We start from the raw sequence: 25,226 nt of genomic DNA on the forward strand, positions 1-25,226 counted from the left end.
TAGAGGAAATACTTGGTTCCCTCATTGGGTTTTTTTTTTAATTGCTAGAATAAACTTAGCAGCTTACGACAATACAAATTTATCATTTCAGGTTTGTGGGTCCCCAGTCTGCCACAGATTAACTGGGTCCTCTGTTCAGGGTCTCGTTAGAATTAAATCAAACTATCAACTGCTATATTCTCATCTGAGATTAGAGAAAAATCCACTTCCAAGCTGACTCATGTTATTGATAGAATTTTTCATAAAACCCAAGACTCTCCAAATTTGGTTGTCATTTTTCTGCAGCATGGTATGTGAGCTAAGCTTTCATCTGAGTTACTACACATCAGATCCAATAGACAATATACTGATATCACTTGTCTTATTCTATCAAAGTAAACATTGCATTTGCACAGAATCTGAACATAAGAATATTTTATTACAGTGACTAACAGAAATCTCTGTTTTAATAGAATCAGAAGTGACACTTGGTATGTGTTGGTGGCAATCAATTACAGTACTTTTCAGAAATGTGTTTTTGTAGTTTGGAGAAAAAAAATTTTAATGATATGCAAGAAAAATATTCCACCAATTTTCTAATTACTTAAATTGCAATCTTTGAAGCTAGATTTCAAACAGTGTAATCATCAGATGTTTTATGCATGGCTGTTGAATGTTATGAGATACACTGCTGTAACTAATGATAAAAGTTAAATATATTTTATAGCAAAGTCAGTCCACATTAAGACAAATAAAACCACACAGTATTTTATGTATGTGTGTTGTGAAACACCTCCATAAATTATCACAATAGATTTTGAGAAACCGAAAGACTCCTGCAGAGTCTATTGCTGAAAGTAGAAATATCTGAATTTTGTAAAACAAATCACCAAAAAGAAAAAAGAAGTAAAATAATGAAAAAAAAAACTTAAGGTACAAAAAAGGTCAGAACTTACCTGCTTGCTAATGCTTTTGTCACCAGTAGCCTTGACAAAGCCAAGAATTATCTCAAGATTAAAAAAAAAAAAAAGTCTCAGGTCAAGGATGAAACAGAAATGTTAAGAGATATGATAACATACTCAAAAGGATACATTGATGTCAGGAAAATCTGAAAGATAAATGTGAAATATTGAGAAATTAATTATGTCAAAACTTCTAACTACCCAAAAATGTCCTCAAGAGAATAAGATAGAATCCAATTTTTAAATAATGTCAAACCATTTGAGTAAACGTAGTTTTGTGACTTTTGAAAATTAAGAGGCTTGGGGTGCTACACATTCCTAAATCTTAATTGTGTGTTGAATTTATATTAGGTTGATTACAAACAGAAATTTTATTGGTCATAATTACAAAAAAAAAGACGGTTCTTTTAGCTCTATTTCCATTAAGGCCTTTAAAAATTGCCAGTACTTTTGAAATGGCAGTTACTAAATGGTCCTGTAATCTAATCAAAGTCAATATAAATTATTGTTTTAAATTGTCTTAACTTTAGAGAATCTTTTCTACTTCATACATAGGTTAGCATAGGGATAATATTAACTTATTAATTGCCTCGTTTATCTGAGGAAGAGAGACTAAGCAATGCCAGAATGCTAAGTTTTAGAATAATAAGATATTTATAAACACATGAAAGAGGTTGAAATTTTCTTGGTAAGTTTCAAAGAACATTCTGTCACGTACAATGTCCTAGCTAGAAGAACATAAATGTTTTTTAGAGTCTCCACAGCATCCTGATTTTTGAGTGTGTATTTGAAATGACAGCAGCCTAAAAATACACTTCAGTGAAGGACCATAGATTTTTAAATGTCTCTACTGATGATTCATGGTTAATTTAGACTGTACGAAGATTTAAAGTTGTTCACAAAGTGGTATGAAATATCAAGTCAACAACCTACATTGTATCCTTGATTATACACTTCTTGACTTTCTTGTTCATCTTTTTTTTTTTTTTTTTTTTTCCTGAGATGCAGTCTTGCTCAGTGGCCCGGGCTGGAGTGCAGTGGTGCAATCTTGGCCCACTGCAACCTCCGCCTCCTGGACTCAAGCCATTCTTCTGCCTCAACCTCCCAAGTAGCTGGGATTACAGGTGTGCACCACCATGCCCAACTGATTTTTGTATTTTTAGTACAGACGGGGTTTCACCATGTTGGCCAGGCTGGTCTTGAACTCCTGACCTCAGGTGATCTGCACGCCTCGGCCTCCCAAAGTGCTGGGATTACAGGCATAAGCCACCATGCCTGGCAGTTCATCTTCATAAAATAAAAATTTTACTTACAATGCACTTCTACCTCAATTTGGATGAAGAGAAAAATTATCATCTTAAAATTACACTTACAGTAATGAGGTCTCAAAGGGTCTGGCGAATATTACATCACCATACTCACATCTTTGAACCACTCTTCAAAATTAGGGTCCTATAATACAATATTTGCTCATATTTTCTTGAATTGTCTTACGATGGAAATATAGAATTACCTATCATTCCTGTATTATAGTTTATGTAAAATTTTGATAAATTAGAATTTAGAGTGACTACCTCCAAATGATCATTGACAAAAAATCATAAAAAGAAGTCTGCTTTAAAAAACAGCAATATGAATAATATATGAATGACTCTCACTTTACAGGTTTAAAGAGTCAAACATTGTGGCATAAAACCAGATTCCATTTTACCTCTAGAATCAAGTGGTTTTATAATGTAATAATATTTCACTCTGGACTTTCTTTTTTTAAAAAGGGTGGTTACTGAAAGAATGAACTATGTCCTACATCAGCAGTAACAGTGGATATGATAACAGTTAGGTCCCCATTGCAAACACAGTGTGGCAATATTTAAGCATCTAATTGCATTTAAGGATCTCATTCATGAAACACAGGCTCTTTAGGCAGGAATGTTCAGACCATTTTTTATTAAGTATTTGCTGTATGTTGGGAATGTGTCAGGCACTTTTTCTAAGCATTTGGAGTAAACAATACAAGATTTCTATCCTGTTGGAACTTACAGGACAGGGTGGGAGGCAAAAATAAATACTAGAAAAAAATATGTATCTACTATCATATGGCAGTAAATGCTATGGAAGAAAATACCAAGAACAAATATAAACAAACAGGAAATTCTGTTTTCAGCACATGCTTTCACATTACTGATTTTTCTTAAAGAAGATGATGATTAGAAGTAATGTGAACTAAGAGGAATGTACTGTATGTTAAAATGCTTTCATATCCAATCTTAGTATTATGATTATCATTATTGAAAAGTAAGTGTTCAGTGACAGTTGGAAAAGTATGTGAGATTTTATTTGAAAGATAAATAGAAATTTTTAGGCAGAATGAGAAGAAAGGAGGACATTTTTGTTGAGCTAAAGCAAAAACTAACAGTGTAAAGTATATTCAAGGAATTATGAGTAGACATTCTATATATATACAAAATGGGAGCTAAGACTGGAATGGTATGCTAGATTAATAGATTACTTAAGTGAATTTGGGAACAAAAGGACAAATACATAGAACAACTAAAATTCAGTAGGTATAAATATAAAATTATTTACTGAAAACTGACAAATATAACCCATTTATTTTTCACTGAACAAATATTCATTGAATGCCTAACATATGTCAGAATCTGGGTATATAATATGGGCTAGGTATACATCCTCTCAGATTCATGGTACACACATAACTTAGACATATGTGACCCTATTTTACAAAGAAAACGTGTCTTATATATACACTGGACTTACTAGAAAAAAATCTCAGGACTTTAAGTGGATAAGCATGGATTTGGATGTTGGCAGGTGAATGCCAGTCTCCACCTGCAACCAAAATTGTTACATATTGTCTCCAAGTGCGGCCTCTTTATCAAAAATTGATAACGTCCCTGTGTAAAAATGAATATTTCCTCATCTTTATTTTTCTCCCCTGAGATCTGTTTTTTCATTTAGTGAACCCATCTAACTTGCATGCATCATTTTCATATTTTTCTAATTGTGGGAGCCTTTTGCTGGCTGCAGTGGATCACAAGACTGTTTTCTCTGCTTTGCTTAGTGGTCATTTATTTTGATAAAAAACACATTTATCTTACTTCAGTAATAAGGAGGAGGTCCTCCTTGCTGATGCCTCTCACTCTTGAATTCTTTAATATCCAACTATTTTCATTACACATTTCAGTCTGGACTGAATATTAAGTATTTTGTTGTTTATGTTCTGTTGGAAATGTATCATTCCACTTTAAACATTCCTTCCTCAGTGGTATCTTCTGGTCTAACACTTTCAGGTGCCCCTCTGTTTGCTGAAGTCAGAATTAAAAATATTTTTTCTTGTGGGTTCCTGCAGCTGATATCTTTATTTATGTGTTGGTCACATACGTCTAAATATGGTAAGCAGAATGATACTTTCATTCTGATCAATTTTCTTGAATGATGTTTCCATATATTTACTCATGATTTGTAGCTAACTCAGACAGAACTAATATAAAACATCGGCACTGATTTTGGCATAATAAGTAATTATTTGCCATTGAGTAATAAAAACAAATGGTTTATAAACAGCAGAAGGACTTTATACATAACCTTTCTTTAAATAGTAAAATAGCATCAGCTGTCAAATTCAAGCAATGCATACTGAAAACAGAAGTAACCAAAGGAATCATAATTGTGTTTCAAGCTTGTTATAATTTACTGGTTTAAATTGAATAGCAGATACTTAAAATTTAAGAAAATGTATTTTATTTATTTCCCCCAAAGTTAAACTTATTTCATAGGCCTGGAACAAAATATCTTACCATTCAATAAGTTAGAATAGTATTTGATAATTTCAAAGTGTTGTTAAATTGAGGAGGTAGTATTATTCATTTTGAACATGAAGATTCTCTTCATTTAATATTAGCTTTACTTTAACTCCATTCTGGTACATGATAAGATAAAAATACATTTATAACTTGAAATCTCACATAATGAAAATATTACTTTCAGAAACAAGCGCTATTTGGATGTAAAACATGTTTAGTAGGGAGGAAAGGCCTCTTTGAAAGCTACTCTCAGTTTATATTATTGAACTGAAGAATTTCCAGATGAAGGGCAAGAGCACAGCCTTAAAACTCCAGAAATGTCAATTTCCATAACAGCAAATAATTTGCCTTTTCAAGTCACAAGAGTGCAATTAATCATGTTAGACATCAAAAAAGAAAATTGAGGCTGTTTTTAATGATGCATCCTTGTGTGAAAAAAAGGTAATAGTTCTGTATTACCCCAGTGATTAATTGAGGTACTAATTTAGATTGCATGTCATATGAGTAGACAGTTTCTTTGGGGGATGGTGGCATTCAAATAGGGGCTCTTATTTATAAGAATGCTGTAATTGTTCAAAAATCAGTGTTAGGACTGACACAAATATGCTATAAATTATGTTAAAACTGTAAAGTAAATAAATCTGTTTCATAAAATTTATATTATATCAGTTTATATTGCTTTACCATGGTCTGTTACAAAGGTACACTGGTCTATCGAGTTGAAAAAATCCATTAAATTCAGTCCAGGTGCTTGAGCCAAGGGCTTAATATTTTTTGTTGTTAGGTATTAATATACCATAAAGATAATACTAGACCCCTAAAGTTTAAGGACCTTGAGATTTCCTAAATAAAGAGGAAATAAATCAGCATCGTAAAAACGTAAGATAAGAGTAAAATTTCAACCGTCAGAAATTATCTTTAAAATGTTTGAAATCCTTTTAAGAATAGTTGTGGTATCATTTCCCCAATAAGACTTCTTATCAAATTAAGTTATGTGCTCCTTCTATGTGTTTGCATAATACATGGATTCCTACTATCCTAACATTTAATCATACTGTATTGTAACTATGTGTTTAGTATTTGCCTTTTCCATTATACTATAAAAATCTTGCAACTGTGCCATATTTTTTTAAGTTGAGATCACACTTAAGACCTCACCTTAAACTGTCCTTCTTCAGGGTCACGTGCCCTGACCTCCTTAATTAGGATACATTAACCTGTTACAATCACTCTAAGAACCGTCTATATGTTTTTTGTTTGTTTGAGCACATATGCTAATTTCAATTGAGTATTAAATTTTTTGTTTGTTTTTTTACTGTCTGTTATCTCATGTTCCCTGAGATCAAAGATTATACAGGGTTTATGTTCTTCACTGCTGTATTCTCAGTATCTAGCCCAGTGCCTGGCAGCCAGTGCTCAACAAATGTTTAGGTCATCAGTCGTTATACACTCAATACATGCTTAGTAAATGTATCAAGGGCTTTCTAAAGTTTTTTGCATGAAAGCCTTTATTGCAATAACATCATTTGTAGCACTATAAATTATATATAACATAGTTTTATATATAATTTATCAGCAATATAAATTTATAAACTGTATAATTCATATATTCATAAATTATATATATATAAATATATATATCCAACAAATCACAAGTCAGTAAGAAAAAGGCAAAGAACCCAATTAAAAATGGGCAAAATATCTAAAGAGACATTTCATCAAAAAGATACTCAAAAATGGCCAATAAGTATATAAAAACTTGCTCTCAAGAAAAGGTCAATTAACATCTGTAAGGAGAGAACAACTGGCTAAAACAAAATAGAACTGTTAAAGATAAAATTATTTCCTATACTAAATTTTTATTTAAGTGTAAAGAAATTGGAATGTTCATACATTACTACTACGAGTGTAAAATTATGCTACAATTTTGAACAACTGTTTAGAAGTTTCTAATTAAACATATACCTATTTTATGATCCAGTGATTCCTCATTTTCTGTATATATTCAAAGTAAATGAGTGCATAAACCAATATAAATATCTGTAAGAGAGTGTTCACGGAGGCATTATTTAGATAGTAAAAAACTGGAAACCAAATACTTATTACCAGGAAAACTGATTAACAAACTGTAGTATAGTCACACAATGAACTATCACATAACAACTTGAAATAATTCCTGCTACACACAGAAATTAATAGATTTCAAAAATATTGTATCAAGTAAAACACTACAAACATGCAAACAAAACTAAATATATATATATATATATATAATCCTATTTATACAAAGTTTAGAAACAAGCAAAAAAAATCATGCTTTAGAAATTTAAATAATGGCTACCTCTGTGATGGGAAGGGGTTTTACTAACTTGGAATGTGCATAAGGAACATAAGTATCAAAACTATTCTATCTCTTGGTCTAGATGATGGTTACCCTGATGTATATACATGTAAAAGATATTTTATTCATACAGTTACATTAGCTTAACTAACACAAGTTAATACATGTATCTAGTTCTTCCAAAAGAAAAATTAAAAGGGAGAAAATTTGATGAAGGGTGAGACGTTAATATTTTTCCTTTCACATAATAAAACTTGTGTTAATAGCTGAGTTATTGCTATAAGAAATAAGAAATAAATCAACGGAACACAAGACAGAGTAGAGAAACAGCCCTCATACATAAATACTTTACATGTGAAAGAGATGGTATTTTAGGTCAATGAATAAAAAATGGAATTTACATCCAGTAGAACCTGCACCTGCACTATAGCTTCTCCATTTCAGAAAGGAAGGAAAGAAGAATGGAAGGAAGGAAGGAAGGAAGGTCTCCACCTCAGATACTATGCAGAAATTATTATCAATTGGATTATAAACTTAACGTAAAAAAACTTTAAAGCTTTAGAATAAAACATGGAGGATTATCTTCTTCATAATAAAATATATTATTTATATAGTGTTTACTCAATCAAGCATTGTGCACTACTTGGCACTTCCAAAGTTTATATTGATTTACTTATTCGATCTTCTCAATAATCTATGAGGAAGATACTAATATTATCCTCATTTTACAAGTGAAGAAGTAAGTCACAGAGGAGGTATTTACTTTCCATTGCCGAATAACCACCAATTTATCAGCTTAAAACAACACCAGTTTATTATCTGTTTCTGTGGGTCGGGAAGGCAGAACATTTTAGTTGAGTTTTCTGCGCAGGGACTCACAAGGCTGAAATCAATGTGTTGGCTGGCTGTGTCTTCATCTGGAGTATCAAATAGGAAAGAATTACCCCAGGACTCTTCAAGTTGTTGGAAGAATCAATTTCCTCACGTGTGTAGAACTGAAATCCCCATTGTCTTGCTAGCAATTGAACCACTTTCAGGGGTTCCCTCCCTGATCCCCTTCATAGGCCATCTCATACTTTAAATCATCTAACTTAAGGACCTCTCCATAGGCCTAGGCATCCCCACACTTCCATTCTCTATAATTTCAGGAAGGATTCAATCTATTTTAAGGACTCACCTGTTTAGGTCAGCCCTATTCAAGTAATCTTTCTTTTGATGAACAGGATGAGTGAGGACTCAAGCCAATTTTACTGGCTTAGAATTCCCAGTCACTGCATCATTATGTGCATAATGAATTATTATTTATGTAAAACATAAAACATGCAAACTAAAATGGAAAATAGTGATAAATTCCACTATTTTAAAATTTTATAACACTGCTTCTCAAAAGATGTATTAGTATCAAAAGTATAATTACACTATTATTAGTGTCAAAAGTATAATTACAATATGGAAATTACATCTGCAACAAATTGGATTGGATTGATCAGAGAGAGAGAAAGTGGGGAGAAAATAAAAATATATTTATGTACATATATATATGTATAACCATACAAGTATATAATGAACTCATAAGAAAAAAACAGAAAATGACAAAAATTGTGAACCAGTATTTCACAAAAGATAAATCACAATGGCAAATAAACTTATGAAAAGATTCCTAATATAATGTATACACAGAAAATGCAAAATAAAATTCTAAGAGAGAGAATTCTACATTTATCAGATTGAAAAAAAAGGCAAATTCACTACTACTGCTAAAAAATATTTGTCCGATTTCTGGAACAATGGGAACATTCATTCACTGATGGTGAGGATATAATGGGAATGATTCTAAAGATTCGCCAGCAAGTATGGTGCCTGATTGAGGTGGATACTAGACTTTATCAGGGTTAGGGGATTCCTTTCAATGACTTTTTTTTTATTTTAAATTAATGTTGTTGAATTTTACTGATGAATTTTTTAGATCTATTAATATGTGTACATATTTCCTATGTGGCATAAATTCTATGAATTTGATCCATTAATTTAGGGGATCCATATATATTCTAATGTTTTATTCCATCCTGGTATCTATTTAGTCCTAAAGAGATTTTCCTACACTGTTTTTTTTATTATTATTCTGCTGTAATACCTTTAAGGTTTTTGCATGTTTGTTGACAGATGAGATTGACCTATAGTTATCTCATTTTTCTAGTATGACTTGTGCATAACAAAATTATATTATGTTTTAAAATAAATTAGAGTGTTCCCATTTTGAATACAGTTGGAAGTAAACTGTGTTTTAAAATTTATGTTTTATTTTAACTAGGCCTGTGAAGAGTTTTGGACTAATCCTTTGCTAGGAGTCAGTGGACAAATATGGGGATATTTATCATATAATTTGAATTGTTTATAACTATTGGTTTATCCACACGTTCTGCTTCTTGCTATATGTTGATCAGTGTTTGATTATTGTCACAGAATATCTCCCTGATAGTGTACAAGTGTTCCCTTTACTCTATATCCTCACAAATATGTGTTATCTTTAATTTTTTTGATAATAGCTAATCTAACACATACGAGATGACACCTCATTGTGATTTTAATCTGCATTTCTATGATTAGAGATGTTAAAAATAATATATACCAAAATTACTTTTGCACCAACCTAATATCTGCTGGCCTTTGTATGTCTTCTTATAAGAAATGTCCACTCAGGGACTTTGCCCATTTTTTAAGAGGGTTGTTTCCTTATTATTGAGTAGACTGAGTTCCCTGTATATTTTGAATGTTACCCTCTTATTTGATTTGTGATTTGCAATTTTTTTCCAATCTGTGTGTTATATTTTACTTTGTTAATTGTTTCCTTTGCTGTAGAGCAACCGTTTTGTTTGATTCAATCCCATTTGTCTATTTTTGTTCTTGTTGCCTGTGCTTTTGGGGTCGTACCCAAGAAATCACTGCCCAGACATGTGTCAGGAGTTTTCTCTCATGTTTCTTCTAGTAGTTTTACATTATTAAGTTTTAAATCTAAGTTTTTAATCCATTTTGATTTGAATTTTAAGGGGTTCTCAGCACCATTTACTGAAAAGAAATGTCTTTTCCCCATTGTGTGTTCTTGGCACCTTTGTCAGACGTCAATTGACTGTAGGTGTGCAGATTTATTTTGCAGCTCTCTATTCTAATCCATTGGTTGACCTGCCTTTTTTTTAATGACAGTACCACACTGTTTGGGTTACTATAGCTTTGTAATGTATTTTAAAATCTGTGTAATGTATAATGCCTAGAACTTTGTTCTTTTTGGTTAAGGTAACTTTAGCTACTTGGGGTCTTTATAGTTCCATACACATTTTGAGGTTTTTTTTTTCTATTGCTGTTAACAAAGACTTGGGAATTTTGATAAAGACTACATTGAATCTACAAATCACTTTGTATAGTATGGAAATTTCAACAATAGTAATTCTTTCAATCCATGACTATACGATGTCTTTCCATTTATTTGTGTCTTCTTCAATTTCCTTCTCAATATTTTGTAGTTTTAAGTATACAGATCTGTCACGTCCTTGGTTAAATTTATTCCTAAGTAATTTTTTGATACTAACGTAAATGGGATTATTTTCTTAATTTCTTTTTCAGATAGTTCACTGTTAATGTATAGAAACACTACTAATTTTTGTCAGCTTATTTTGTCTCCTGAAACTTTACTGAAATTCTTTATCAATTTTAACAGTTTTTTTGTGGAATCTTTTAAGATTTTGTATACAATATGTCATCAGCAAACAGAGACGAGTTCATTTTTTCTTTACTATTGGATGCTTTTACTTATTTTTTTGCTTGACTATTTACTCTTGCTAGGAATTCCAGTACTATGTCAATAGAAGTGGTGAGAGTGGGCACCCTTGTCTTGCTCCTGATTTTAGAAAAAATAAAAAAAGACTTTCATTTTGTCACTGATGAGTATCATGTTAGCTATAGGCTTGTAATATCTGGCCTTGATTGTGTTGAGAAACATTCCTTCTGTACCTAATTTGCTGAGAGTGTTTACAATGGAAAGATATTGAATTTTGTTGAATGCATTTTATTGCATCTATTGAGGGGATCATACGGTTTTATCCTTATTCTGTTAATATGATGAATCACATTTATTAATTTGCATATGCTTATCCATCCTTGTATCCCAGGGATAAATCTCAACCAAGGTGAATAATCCTCTTAATCCCAAAATTAAGTTTAAAATTTACAACTTCACCTTTTATCGTGAAAAAACATCTATTTTAAAATTATATTAAGGAACAAGTTATTTTAACTGATCAATTAATAATATAGCCAAAGGAAGGTAAGCCATATTCTGATTGAGAACATATTTTTTCATTTAAAAAATGTGTACCAAAGCCTGGTGTTACAACCAGGAATGGCAATGCATGATAATTATATGGTTCCTGAAATAATAGCTAAAACTTCACTTACCATGACCACAGTTACCACAGGACATAAATTCTTAAGTAATTGGGAATAAAATAATGCATATATCAATTTTAGATGCCTAATTTTTAAATAAATAAATATTTACATATAAAACAAAATTTGGTCCATAATCATTATTCTTCTTAATGGATTTACTCTCTTATAAGGAAAATACAAGTTTGCTCACCACTAAGTTAAGATGATCTTGAGTATTTTCTTTAACTTAGAAATGTAATTCAAAACTCCCTTTTTATGAATGGCTATCTCTGATGCATCATATGTCTCTGGTGAAGAGTCTATCTTTTCTTTCTCAGCTCTAATATCTAGGACTTTCTCATACAAAAAAATCACTTACCATTAAGTATGTATAAATTAGCTCAGTGCAATTTCTAACACTTCTGTGATCCCAATCTCCAAACAATATTCTACACACGGATTGAATATATATTGAATATATATATTCTACACACAGATTGAATTATATATATATATAATTGTTTCAGTAATGACATTTGTGACATTTTCAATAAAAAAAGTTTTGTAATGACTCAAACATAGGTATTAAAATTGTCATAAATTATAATTTTGTTGACTTTGAAAATGAAAATATTTTCCAATTTATATACGAGACCATATAAGCAAAGAGAATAATAAATAAACCAATGTTGCTAGTAGATGTTACATTTTTAGGTAATGAAGCAACAATGAAAACCTCTCAAAAAATGTTTAGCATGTACAATGAACTAACAAAAGCCAGTCAATTGTTTAATATTTATTCAAGTTGTATGAAGATTATTCAATCTAACATATGAGAAAGGAACTTATGTTAAACAAATCCCTTCGAATTTTTCGTTATTCCACTATATATTTCACTATAGTAAGTAAAATAAGAAATATGAGTGTAAGAAGTTTAAAAAACTTCAAAATACTAAATTCCTTTTTATCTTAAAAATATAAAATAGTGTTCTCAACTTACTTACTCTGTGTTTGATGATGAGGATGAGTTCTATTGCAAAGCCTAAGAGAATAAAATGTCGTAGCAGAGTGAGATGTAGGACATAAATAAATGTAAAGTTGTGTCACAGAACTCACAGGTGATATCCATTCAGAAGAAATAAAGCTAAATAGAAAGAAGAAAGAGGTAACAATAAAGTGAAATAAACAAAAGTTGTATTCTTGAATATCAGAGGCAATAAATGGAAACACATTCTCCTAGTAGCTATAAATGTAAACAGTAAAAAAAAAAAAGTGAATTTAAAAAAAAAATAGCATAAACTTGTGACAGAAATCTCAACCACCTTTTTAGAGCACATGGAAGAGAGAATTTGAAAAATAAATTGCATAATAGAACAGAGGGAGAATATAACATATAGAACATACAAAACAGATAAAAAAACTTTAGTGACAATTTTTGTTTAATAAATATATGAGCAATATTTTTAAAAATAGGGTATTATTAAGGGTACAAAATAATACCTGAGTAAAAAAAATGTACTTCCTTTGTGCCCAGCACGGTGGTCCATGCCTATAATCCCAGCACTTTGGGAGGCCAAGGCGGGCGGATCATGAGGTCAGGAGATTGAGACTATCCTGGTTAACACGGTGAAACCCTGTGTCTACTAAAAATACAAAAACATTAGCCGGGCGTGGTGGTGGGCGCCTGTAGTCCCAGCTACTCAGGAGGCTGAGGCAGGAGAATGGCGTGAACCCGGGAGGCGGAGCTTGCAGTGAGCCGAGATCGCGCCACTGCACTCCAGCCTGGGCGACAGAGCAAGACTCCATCTCAAAAAAAAAAAAAAAGTACTTCATTTGGAAACACTTAAACAATGTTCATGCATTTCCAAAAGATACACACACCTGTTTCAGTTTAAGATCGTCAACAATTATTTAAATTTATTTAAAATACACATTAAAATATTTATATTCATCTAGTCATAGATACCTTTTAATGCTATACTATGTGTATGTGTGTTTATGTGTGTATATACGTGTTGTCTGTGTGTGTGTGTAGCATTCAACTACTGAGTATTAGTTCAACCTCCAGGTAAGAGCAATAAGAACATTAATTATGGTTTTGTGTGCATATCTTCCATTTCATCTGGGGAAAATATTTTGCTATAATTAGTATACTCGTTGTTAACCTAGAACTAGAATCATATTTAAATTTCTCAGAAATATTGTATACGTTCCTGAGCATGGTTTCTGGGGCCAGATTCTCTGAGTGGAAACCTAGCTCTGCTCCTTACTGATTGCTTAATTGATTGCATATGGCTTAAATACTATATGCTCTAATTTCCTCATTATAAAACAAAGATTATGAATAGTACATTTCTTGATTTTCAATAGGAACTTGATGCAAAACTTAATTTTTTTGATACTTGTATAAAGCAAATAAATGTAAAAAAAAGTCAAAAATATTAAAAAGTATATTTTGGGGAATATGTACATTATTCTAGTTACTTTGTGGAACTAGGTGATAGTCAACCTATATACTCTGCAATTTTAATGTGTCACAGTTAAGTGAGGTTAATAAAAGCAATCTGAAAGGAGATTAAAAAAAAAAGAGAGCTAAGAGTGAATCCAATAAGAAAAAAATGCAATGAAAATACACGTCCTAAAGGCACAGGGAAGACCCTCATGTGAAAAAGGATATTTATTTATTTTTTGTAATAAAAGATATAGAAACTGAGTAGATAGAGTCATCTTTATAATTTGAGAGGAGCTTGGAAATCAGTCAATTGTAAAAGGAAATAGGATAAGGGATATTTACTGATGTCATCTGCATTTAAGGCAGCAAATGAGAAGAGACACTATGGATTGTGCATACCAGATAGCCTGGGAGAAAATACTCTTTCTCTAAAGAAAACTTGGAAAAATGGCTGAATCAGAAAAATTTACACGGTCAAATATGAGTAACAAAAAATGAAGTGACACAGCATAGTTAGAAGGATAGTATGAGAAAAATGAAGGAAAAATCAGAAAATTATACTTATTTAAAAACACTCACCAAAAAATAGCCAAAAAATAAGTGTGGTTGGCTGGGTACAATGGCTCACTCCTGTAATCCCAGTACTTTCGGAGGACGAAGCGGGCGGATCACAAGGTCAGGAGTTTGCCACCAGCCTGACCAACATGTTGAAACCCCGTCTCTACTAAAAATACAAAATTAGCTGGGCATGGTGGCGCATGCCTGTAATCCCAGCTACTCAGGAGGCTGAAGCAGGAGAATCACTTGAACCTGGGAAGCGGAGGTTGCAATGAGCCAAGATCGCGCCATTGCACTCCAGCCTGGGAAACAAGAACAAAACTCCGTCTCAAAAAAAAAAAAAAGAAAAGAAGTGTGTTTAATAAGAATTGCGTGATAAACAAATATAATTTAACAAAGTAGTTGTGTACTTAAACATAACAAAACAAAACTATTGGAACTCGGGCAAGAGAAGGTAAGAAAACAAAAGCCAATAAAATATAATCTGAGAGAACTAAGGTAATAAATACAGTTAAAATAGTCACAGAAACATCAAATTGAAAAAAAAGGAAAGAATAATTGCCATTGTGGAAATCAGAGCAAAGGATATAAAAATATAAATAGAAAAGAAGTGAAATAACAAAGAAAGAAGATAGAAACAAAGAGAATCATAGAATCAAAGAAAGAAAAAGAACAAATAGAAATTTAAAACAAAGAGCCAAAAAATATAGTAGGGAAACAATAGACAAAGGAAAAGCTCCATATGCAGAAAACAGAGATCTAAATTAAAAAACTAAAGCTATAATTCAATACATTTCCCTAAAATAAAAGATAATTGAACTCCACATACAGAAAGGGAACACAATAGGGAATTTTGAGCTTTAATAGTTAACAGGAAGATGCTCTATTAAAGGTTTTGTATTTTAAATATAAATTAAGAGTTTTTAGTATCCAAGCAGTAAAACAAAATCAATTCTACAGACAAAAAGCACTCTAGTCGTATATTTCTCCCTTTAACACTAGAACACAGGTGAAAAACACTTGTGTAGCCACAAGCAAAGTAAACTATAATCCAAGAAAACATATTTTAGGAATAAAGTCAAAAGCCAAACACCATAATATGCACAAATGCAAAAAGATTTGCATAATTCACCAGGAAATTAAGAGTAGAAATTTTAGACAACACAAGATAATGAAGAAACATATTACGTAAGCGCTAATAATATGCATTAAATATACATATATATTTCCTTTTACTGTGCTTTGCTTCATTGCACTTCACAGATACTGCGATTTTTACATATTGAATGTTTGTGACAACCCTGAGACCAGAGAGTCTATTGGCACCAATTTTCCAACAGCATGTGTTCACTTAGTCTCTGGGTCACAATTTTGGAAATTCCTGAAATATTTCAAATATCTTCATTTTTATTATAACTGTAATGGTGATCTATGGTCAGTGATTTTTGATGTTACAGTAATTGTTTTGGAGTGCTACGAACAGCATCCATATAAGAGAGCAAACAATCAATAAATGTGTGCATTCTGACTTCTTCACAGGCCAGCACCCCCATATCTTGCCCTCTCTTTCAACCTCCCCTTTCCCCAAGACATAACAACATTGGAATTAGGCCAGTTAATAATCCTACAATGGCCTCTAAGCCCTCTATGCATTAAAGTGAAAGGAAAAGTGGCAAGTCTCTCAGTTCAAATTAAAAGCTACGCATAATTAAGCTTAGTGAGGAAGGCAAGTTGAAAGCCAAAACAGGTTGAGAGGTAGGCCTCCTGCACCAGTTATTCAAGTTGTCAATGCAAAAGGAAAATTTTTGAAGTAAATTGAAAGTGCTATTTCACTGAACAAATGAATGATAAGAAAGTGAAACAGCCTTGTTGCTGATATGGAGAAAGTTTTAGTGGTCTGTATAGAAGATCATACAATCCACAACATTCCTGTAAGCCAAAACCACATCCAGAGCAAGCCTCTAACTATCTTTAATTAATGATGGCTGATAGAGGTGAGGAAGCTGCAGAAGAAAAGCCTGAAGCTAACAGAGGTTGGTTAATAAAGTTTAAGAAAATAAGGTGTATTCATAACATAAAAGTGCAATGTAAAGCTACAAGTGCTGATGTAGAAGCTGCAACAAGTTATCCGTAAGCTCTAGCTAGGATAATTGATAGAGGTGGTTATGCTACACAACAGATTTTCAACGTAGACATATAGCCTTGTTTTGGAATGAGATGTCATCTAGGATATTCATAGCTAGACAGGAGAGGTCAGTGCCTGATTTCAAAGCTTCCAAGACAGGGTGACTCTCTTATTAGGAGTTAATGCAGCTGGCGATTTTATAATAAATTGAAGCCAATCCTTATTTACTATTCTGAAAATCCTAGAACCCTTAAGAATTAATGCTAAATCTATTCTGCTGTGCTAAATCTATTCTGCCTGTGCTCTATACATAGAACAAGAAAGTCTGGATGACAGCACATCTGTTTAGAGCATGGTTTACTGAACATCCTTAGCCCACTCTTGGGGCCCACAGCTCAGAAAAAAAAAAAACCCTTTCAAAATATTACTGCTCATTAACAATTTAAACAATTTACCTGGTTACACAAGAGCTCTAACTGAGATGTACCTGGAGATGAATTGTGTTTTTATGCCTGCTAACACAACATCCATTCTGTAGCCCATGGATCAAGAACCTATGGATCATATCGCCTTTCCAGTCTTATTAGTTAAAAAATACATTTCATAAAACTATAATTGCCATAGATAGTGATTCTTCTAACGGATCTAGGCAAAGCAAATGGATAACTTTCTGGAAAGCATTCACCATTCTAAATGCCATTAAGAACACTTGTGATTCATTGGCAGGTGGCCAAAATATCTACATTAATGGAAGTTTGATAGAAGTTGATTCAAACCCTTATGGATGAATCTGAGGGGTTCAGAACTTCAGTGGAGGAAGTCACTGCAGATTTGGTGAAAACAGCAAGAGAATTACAGTTAAAAGTGAAGCCTGAAGAGGGGACTGAATTGCCACAATCTCACGATAAAACTTGAACAGATGAAGAGTTGTTTATATAAATAAGCAAAGAAAATAGTTTGTTGACATGCAGTATACTTCTGGTGAAGATGCTGTGAACATTGTTGAAGTGACAACAAAGGATTTGAAATATTACATAAACTTAGCTGATAAAGCAGCAGCAGGTTTTGAGAAGATTTAGTCCAGTTTTCAAAGTTCTACTGTGGGAACAATGTTATCGAACAGCATGAAATACTACAAGGAGATCTTTCATGAAAGGAAGTGTCAACTGATGCAGCAAAATTCATTGTTGTCTTATTTTAAGAAATTCCCACAGACTTCTCAATTTTCAGCCATCACTGCCCTAGTCAGCAGCTATCAATATTGAGACAGGGCCTTCCACCTACAAAAAGATTATGACTTCCTGAAGGCTCAGATGATCATTAGCATTTTTTAGCAATAAAATACTTTTAATAAAGTGTGTATATTGATTTTTAGGCATAATTATTTTTTTTCCTTTTTTTTGAGATGGAGTCTGGCTCTGTCGCCCAGGCTGGAGTGCAGTGGCGCAATCTTGGCTCACTGCAAACTCAGCCTCCTGGGTTCACGCCATTCTCCTGCCTCCCAAGTAGCTGGGACTACAGGCACCCGCCACCACGCCTGGCTAATTTTTTTGTATTTTTAGTAGAGACGGGGTTTCAGCATGTTAACCAAGATGGTCTCGATCTCCTGACCTCATGATCCACCTGCCTCAGCCTCCCAAAGTGCTGGGATTACAGGCGTGAGCCACCGCACCCAGCCTATTTTTAGGTATAATTCTGTTGCACACTTAATAGACTCCAGCATTGTGTAAACATAAATTTTGTATGCATTGGGAAGCCAAAAAATCATCTGAGTGGCTTTATTACATTATTTGCTTTATTTGGCGGTCTAGAACCAAACCCACAATAGCTCTGAGGTACACCTATATTTAATTCTAGAAACAAGACTAAATCAAGCATGGAAGTTAGGGTTATCAAGAAAAAATATAAACAGTATATGTTTTAACCCTACAGAAATAGTACAACTAATAAAATTTGAGAGAGGAAGATCGTAAGATAGTATAATGACTCTTTATCTGCAACAATTTAGACTAAAGAAATGTTATTTAAAGCTAAGAAATCATTCAATGCATTATGAAAATATTCATAGTACAAATTAAAATTTTGGAAAGTAAATTTAAAACTAGAAATAAAATATTATTGAAAACATAACATTAATTTTACAATTGCTCCTGTAGAGAGTAAATAGATAACTAGCTTAAGAGGTAGTGGACTAAATGAATTATTAGGAAAGACTTTTTGCAATGTCTAACGAACCCTTAAAAGATGACAAAACAAAATGACAAATACAGCCATCAATATCTGTCATATGGACAAATGTAAAGGGCTTTATTCTTGTATTTACAAACAAGAGAGAAATATTAATATTTACTCTGAGTCACAAAGTTAAGTCCGCTCCGTATGTAAAAGAAAGTAGTCCCTCCTTAATCAGTTTCATGTTCCAGTTTCAGTTACCTATGGTCAACTGCAGTCCAAAAACATTACATTGAAAATACCAGAAATAAACAATTCCTTTGTTAAATTGAGCACTGTTCTGAATATGATGATAAAATTCTGTGCTGTCTTCTCCATTCCTCCGAGGACATGAATTTTCCCATTATCCAGCAGATCCACACTGTCTACCTGCCCATTAGTCACTTAGTAGCTGTCTCAGTTTACAGAATGACTGTTGTGGCATTGCAGTGCCTTATGTTCAAGTAACCCTTATTTTACTTAATTGTTCTAATTAATTATTAGTTATTTTTGTTATTCTCTTACTTTGCCTAATTTATAAATTAAATTTAATCACAAATATGTAGATATAGGAAAGAAACATAGTATATATAGGGTTTGATACTATCCACGGTTTTAGACCTTGGCCAAGGATCTTGGAACATATCCCCCTGCAGTAAGGGAAGGACTACTGTGCTCCCCTAAGGAAGAATACTGGAAGTAAGAAAGTTTGAATTAAAAAAACAAAATGAGCAAAGTAGTGGTAGGCCAATGTAAACACAAGGAAAATAGTTGTGGATTGATATAAAATTGGTCATAACCCTTTTCTAGGGACATGTATTTTGCAATGTGACTTTGAAGTTACTCCCATTAAACAGTGAGTCTATATCCCTTTCCCTTCATTCTGAAATGGTCTTCAGACATGTTTGGGACAAGACAATGTGCAAAAGTAATGTAATGCTAGCTCCAATCTATTAGAACACTCATTATAAAGATGTATGAGTCTTTGAACACTTCTGCACATTGTCTGATGAAGAAGTGAGCTGGCCTACTGGACAACTCCCAGTCCTAGAGAGCAGACACAAGACACCAGAACTCCACGTGAGGCCCTCCTACAGCAGCCAGTCTCAAGGCAATCTGGCACCTAAGGGCAGAAGCATGAGTGACACCATCTGAGACCAGCAAAAGCCCTTCCCTGGTTGAAACCAGCTAAAACTGCCCGTGCACAGAATCTTACAATAAAAATAAAGGTTGATATGGTTTCTTATGTGGAATAGAAAACTGATAAAGCAGGGGCAATTACTTTATAATAGAATAGGTGTAATTTTCTGGTGCGGTGGCTCACGCCTGTAATCCCAGCACTTTGGGAGGCCGGGGCAGGCAGATCACTTGAGATCAGGAGTTCGAGACCAGCCTGACTAACATGGAGAAACCCCGTCTATACTATAAATACAAAATTAATCTGGGTGTGGTGGCACATGCCTGTAATCCCAGCTACTTGGGAGGCTGAGGCAGGTGAATCGCTTGAACCCGGAAGGCGGAGGTTGTGGTGAGCCGAGATCGTGCCATTGCACTCCAGCCTGGGCAACAAGAGCGAAACTCCGTCTCAAAAAAAAAAAAAAAGACACAAATTAGCTGGGCATGGCGGCTCATGCCTGTAGTCCCAGCTACTTGGAAGGCTGAGGCAGGAAAATGGCTTGAACCCAGGAGGCAGAGGTTGCAGTGAGCCAAGATCGCGCCACTGCACTCCAGCACGGGCGAGAGAGTGGGACTCCATCTCAAAAATAGGTGTAATCTTGGTAAGCATATATGATAGTATGCAATTTCACTGGTATTCAGAAAGAAAATATAACTAAAAAGCAATTTTTTGTCTCATTCATGAAGGAGAAAAAGACAAAAAATTCATTGGTAAAAGTTAAAGACTTTTAGCTCATGAGTAATGAATACAACAAAAACAAGATGTGGAAGTGGTAATAAATATAATTAACTGGATATATCTGATTAATATCAAAATTTAGAACCTGAAAAGAGTATATCCTTCTAGATTTTCATTCAATAGTTATGAAAATTGACTTTACAGCATAAAGTATATACAATAATTCCAAAAAATTAGAAGTAGTACAAACCTTTTCTGAACACTACTTAATGAAATGAGAAATTGAAGACAATATTGGAAAGAAAAATCCTCCTTCCATTTGGAAATTTGGAAACCAAAATGAATTTCCATTGTTGGAATAATTTTTGAAATAAAAAAGAAATAAAAATGAAAACACCACAAATAAAAAGATACATTTTATAAATCTCATATACAGAGGTAGAAAAATCTAAACAGACATATTTCCAAAGGAGCATAAACTATTCTTAAGGAGTCATTCCCTCAAAAAGTACTAGGCTCAAGGCGTAGATGCAGATAGCAGCTGGATAAATGGGAGACAAAGGTGGGAGATTGTTTTCTCTGTATATCTTTTTATACTTTTAACATTTTCTACTATTACAATGTATTAACCATTACATATCCATATATATAGACCAAAATAAAATGAAAATAAGTTAAGGGCAAAATTAATTACTTGCATCATTATGTTATGGTGTGATTACTGTAAACAATGCATTTACATTTGTTCCTGGCATATAAGAAGTTAATAAATATGAACTACATTTTATGTATGCTTGAATGTATTTAAAAGAAGGTTTTGTTGGGGTAGGCTCACCCAGGTCATTTAACAACCAATATAACTAGTTTCAATTATACATTAATTTCAATTTGACAGTTTAAGCTCATTGAGTCACAAATCAGAGTCAGAGTCAATGGTCTCCTAACGCCAGGTCCCTACTTATTAAAAGTTAAGGACCCTACAAAACTAGGGCACCTGAACATCAGGTTGCAAATGATTATTAAAAAGAAACAGTTACAGATTTGTGTATTGTAGTAAAGTATACAATGTTAAATAATGATAGATTGAACACTGAAAACTCACTGCTAAATCAGTTATAGATAGATCAATTAATAATGCCTTATTTCTCTTGGAATTCATCCAAAGAACTAATATCAGTTGAAAATATGCAATGTGCAATATACTGAAGAAGCCAAGCAGTGGTTGATTTATTTTGAAAATTAGCCAAGGGAATCCAAACTATAAAGTAGCATTATGGAATATAGATAAAAATATTTGGGTATCCTAACTGATAAATATTTTCCTAGTGAGAATTATCTAGAGTGTTTTATTTGCTTTTTCAAACCCAGTTTTTAAAAGCTGTCCTTAAACTTTTCTGTTTACAGATTTTAAAAGTTATTTTTGATATCATCTTCAACTTTGAAAATATGAGGTTTGTTACTACTTTTACCATTGCAAAATGAACTAAGTATTTATGTGAAAGCAATTTCAGCTGCAGTTTAATCACAGAGAATTTCATATCTCTCCGGAAAAAACAAATGCAAGTCAGCATATAACTTTGGTATTGTTGGTCCTTGATCTATATCAAGAGCAAAGTTACCAATTAAATTTAGAAAAGCATTTGTTATGAGTAGTCTCTCTGCGATGATAATGATTGTCTAGAGATAAAAATTTTTCTCTAGGGAGTCTCTAGACACAGCCATTCTATGAAACAGGTCCAATGATGTTACAGTAGTTAATAAAGTATAAAAATGTATGAGTTTTCTAGATTCTGGTTATTTTAAAATATCAATAGTTTAAGATGCCACGTTGTTTTATTATCTACTTTCTAAATATAGTAATTGCAGCCAATTTCAGGTAATAAAATACACTTAGAAAAATAAAGTTAAAATATACGAACTTATTGGAGTAAAAAGGAAGGGTATTATATTCTTCCAGTAATAATCATGTCACATTAGGTAGGTAAAGATATATTTATCTAAAAGAACATTTTTATTTTCTTAAGAGTTCTGTTTTCTAAGAAGGAATCAATGAAACTGAATATACGTCAGAATTTCAAGTATAGTAGAGCCAAATTATTTTGAACCATTGGTAACACATTCTGTTTACTTATTTCATATGCCTTACTAGTGAGTTTCTAAATAAACTCATTTCTAAAGTATATTTTGCTACTTTAGTTTACTTTTTCCTACTTCCACTACCCTCCATCATAATAGAGATACAGAATTTTTTAACTAAATTATAAATGTTGTTTATAAATTCTAGGGAAAGGAAAGGGAACATTTTAGTGTATTTCCTAGATCTAGGCATATAAATTGATTTGAAAGCATGGAGTGGTTTTGCTGTTACCACAGCTTAGCTCGTCTTAAAATTCTTATATCAACTTTTGGTTATAATTTAAATTTTCAGGTGTAAAATATACTATTTATCAGGAATTTGAGCAATGACAAGCAATTACAATGGGAATATTTGTGAGGTAACATGAATTAAAATCATTTATTCTTATAAACTCAAAACTCAGATAGAAAACAAAGTTTGTCATTATTAACTATTATGTTGCCGAACACCAGTAAGATTATTAGATATGTGTAGATTACACATGCTTGGCAAACTGCCATAAATAAGAATAGTCAGATGGCACCCTCTAAAGACCTCCAATGATCTGCTCTTACATATAACAGAGATCAGAGAGGCTGTTTTAATTTGTTCAATTGTCACATTTAATAGGAGAAATCCTTCCAAAATTAGTTTTAGTTGTATGTTAATGAAAAACCTGGTTTCTTATTAAAAATCATCTGGGAATAGTTTTGAAGTACTGATGTGAAGGACCCCACATGTCATCGGTCTGGAGTAGAGTTAAGACATGGATGTTTTTAAAAGTTCTCCAAGTGATTCCCTTGTGGAGCCACACTCAAACAAAAATGTCACTTGTTTTTATTTCTCAGGCTTATCCAACTGTTTCCATTTAAGCTTCCCTCCTTGGCTTTGATTTGGTGCTTCATTATTTAGAACCTATGTATCTTACTATGAATCTCAGTAACAAAATCACCTAGAATTCTCATTATCTATTAAGTATTTATACTTCCTAACTGGAACTCAGAGATTAAAATTCTTAATGTCTGATGTGGATCCTAGGAATGTGTATGTTTAATGAGCTCCTCAGTTGCTTTTGATGAAAATAATGCATGGACATATTAAAATAGGCTTTGGAATTATAAACTTTGAAGTCAGTCCGCATGACGATTAGCATACTTGTTTCAATGTTATCGTAATTATAACCATGGGAAAGTTGATATGCCTCTTTCAAGTAAAAATAGAACCACTTCCAGATTATATTGTGGGGATTACATTAATTGAATATAAAGCATTTAACACAGTTACTGCCATATATAATGTAAGTATTTTATCAATGTTTTCTTGCAACATTATTTACTTGTTGGCACCTATTCAATTACCCTTATCTATCTACCTAGATTCTTCACACAATTCAGTTAGGGTATCAGAATCTGAGTTTCTTACAAGGCCTCTTAGCCTCAGATGTTTTTAATTATTCCAAGGATTTCTGATTGTGACTTCAGTTTTAATAACAATGATAAACTTATAATTTTTAATATAAACACTCATAATTATTAAGTCAAATTTTGACTTCAGGTAAAACACATTGTTGTGGGTGAGAAACAGTTCTACACAAGTGAGAAAGCTACTGTGAGATGGATAGATAATCCAAAGTTTACCAAATATAAGAAAATAATAATACCTCCAGGAATTCTGGCTTAACAGAATAAAGTAACACAAAGGTAGTATAGAAAGTAACTTTCTCACTCACCCAGACTCCTTGGGTTTGAGATGTTCTGAGGTTTATTGTTTGCATCCTAGAGAGCAAAAATATAAAGTTAATGTGCAAAGGAGTATTTTTTTTTGAGACAGAGTCTTGCTCTATTGTCCAGGATGGAGTGCAATGGCATGATCTTGGCTCACTTCAACCTCCGCGTCCCAGGTTCAAGTGATTCTCCTGCCTCAGGCTCCTGGGTAGCTGGAATTGCAGGTGCGCACCACCATGCCTGGCTAATTTTTGTATTTTAGTAGAGATGGGGTTTCACCATGTTGGTCAGGCTGGTCTCAAACTCCTGACCTCGTGATTCACCCACCTTGGCCTCCCAAAGTGCTGGGATTACAGGAGTGAGCCACCGCGCCCAGCCAGGAGTATTCTTAAATTGCAGACTCTCCTTCTTCACTTACAATTTATAGTTGCATTACTCACCGTGGGCTAACATATATGGAAGTACGCGCTTCACAGATTTGACTTGGTTGGTCTCTTTCTTTTGGCTAGCTGATATGTAATTACCTTTACAGCTTCAGAAATAATTGCCCCAGTCATCTGTAGATAGGGTAACAGGGTTGGTTTCATCTTCATTAAAAGAGTACAAGAGGGGACAATCTGAACTTTTATCTTTTGGGTTAGAAGCAATTTGGGTTGT

At 33.0% G+C, this 25,226-nt stretch overlaps 1 long non-coding RNA gene across 3 annotated transcripts in view; it reads right to left on the reverse strand.

Moving 5' to 3' along the window:
• Window positions 1-935: 935 nt before the first annotated feature.
• Window positions 936-25,226, reverse strand: part of LOC134759198 (uncharacterized) — a 678,818-nt gene continuing 654,527 nt past the window's right edge. For 2 of the 3 annotated variants that reach the window (XR_010135158.1, XR_010135156.1), the window contains exons 5-6: window positions 24,575-24,620; window positions 936-1,087 (exon numbers count right to left, since the gene is read on the reverse strand). This is a non-coding gene — a long non-coding RNA (uncharacterized lncRNA). The remainder of the gene's footprint in view (window positions 1,088-24,574; window positions 24,621-25,226) is intronic. The other variant, XR_010135157.1, reaches the window with a different exon arrangement.

The sequence above is a fragment of the Gorilla gorilla genome, chromosome 1, assembly GCF_029281585.2.
Source record: "Gorilla gorilla gorilla isolate KB3781 chromosome 1, NHGRI_mGorGor1-v2.1_pri, whole genome shotgun sequence".
In the NCBI taxonomy this organism is placed as follows: domain Eukaryota; kingdom Metazoa; phylum Chordata; class Mammalia; order Primates; family Hominidae; genus Gorilla; species Gorilla gorilla.